At 52.9% G+C, this 1,527-nt stretch overlaps 2 non-coding genes across 2 annotated transcripts; both read right to left on the reverse strand.

Annotated features, from left to right (window-relative positions):
- Window positions 1-828: 828 nt before the first annotated feature.
- On the reverse strand, window positions 829-902 carry trnat-agu. Its single transcript has one exon. It is a non-coding gene; the product is annotated as a tRNA-Thr (tRNA).
- An 83-nt stretch (window positions 903-985) lies between these two features.
- On the reverse strand, window positions 986-1,060 carry trnat-agu. Its single transcript has one exon. It is a non-coding gene; the product is annotated as a tRNA-Thr (tRNA).
- Between the last annotated feature and the right edge of the window lie 467 nt (window positions 1,061-1,527).

A 1,527-nucleotide genomic window follows, 5' to 3' on the forward strand; every position in this document is an offset into this window, starting at 1 on the left:
GACAACCCTCTGTGCGGAACGGGTCCTCAGGTCTCATGCAATGACGCGCCGGTTCAAAGAGCAACCAGCAGGCCTCAGACCAGCACAGAAGCACAAGGTCAAACAGACCTTAAGACGCACTAACAGGACAGCATTGGTGCTCCTTCAAAGCTGCTGGGTTGTTTCAAAGCACACGCCCACAAGGACCCTGCGCAAAGACACAGGCGGCAACAAGAATGCTGGATTCTCACCATGTCTCCGTTGAAGTGTGGCCTAATGGTTAGAGATTGACAACCTAAGTTGTGGGATCGTCTGCCGGCTACCACGACTAAGGTGCCTGAGCAAGGCACACCCCAACTCTCCCCGCAACGTTGCTGCATCCACGGTGCGTTGCACTTTGTGAGTTAAACAGCCAATTCTGAGTATGGTACCATACTTGGCTGTAGTCACGTCACTTTCACTTTTTTTTAAACAAACTAGTCCACGGACCCAGCCTGCATGTTGACCTCTGCACTCCTCACAGCGCCATCCTGGATTTTGCCAGTCTGTCGACCAGTTCTGGTGCGTGTTCGGGGAGTGAAGAAGGACAAGGTCCTGGGTTCCTGCAAAATTGGAATGCAGTTCAAAACAGAGGCACTAATCAGGGCCTCTGTTCCAAGAAAGAACCCACAGAGAAGGTTCAGATTTTAGAGGCAACGGGCTGGGATTCAACCCAGGATCTCTTTGCTTCTACAAGACAAATTGCTTTGACCAGCTAAGCCACGGCGCCCAGCCGCGTTGGACCAGGCCAGCATTCTGTTTGCTGAAAGCAGAACCACACAACACAAGGTGGTGCCTTACCACCAGCAAAGGCACTGCTGGGATTCGAACCCAGGATCTCCTGTTTACTAGACAGGCGCTTTAACCAGCTAAGCCACGGCGCCCAGCCGCGTTGGACCAGGCCAGCATTCTGTTTGCTGAAAGCAGAACCACACCTAACACAAGGTGGTGCTCTTACCACCAGCAAAGGCACTGCTGGGATTCGAACCCAGGATCTCCTGTTTACTAGACAGGCGCTTTAACCAGCTAAGCCTCACATGCTTCCAGCCACGTTGGCACAGGGCTAGCATTCTGTTTTGCTGGAAAGCAGAACCACACAACACAAGGTGGTGCTTGATCACCACAAAAGCGCGCTCACTGGGATCGGACCCAGTATCTCCTGTCTACTCAGGACAGGACGCTTAACCAACTATGCCACTGCAACTTGAACCTGGGCGTGATGGCTGCCTCTGGGAGGCGACTTAGAGGGATCAAAACGCATCAGAGAGAGAGAAAGGCAGAGCCCAGGCACTGGCAAAGTTTATTTAGACAACTGAGTCGGGGGCCAGCTAGACTGTGTTTGTTGGCCAGTGCCTTTAGCAGAATGCCAAAAAGTCCACTTACGACTCACCAGGGGTGGGACTCGAGACCCCTGGCTTTGAATGGCCTCATGTGCCACAGAGCCACACAGAGTATTGCCTTTCTGGCTTGTGCGAGTCCGTCGCATTGAGGTTGCATGTTTGGGAGTAG

This window comes from Cyprinus carpio, unplaced genomic scaffold (assembly GCF_018340385.1).
Source record: "Cyprinus carpio isolate SPL01 unplaced genomic scaffold, ASM1834038v1 S000005176, whole genome shotgun sequence".
Classification (NCBI taxonomy): Eukaryota; Metazoa; Chordata; class Actinopteri; order Cypriniformes; family Cyprinidae; genus Cyprinus; species Cyprinus carpio.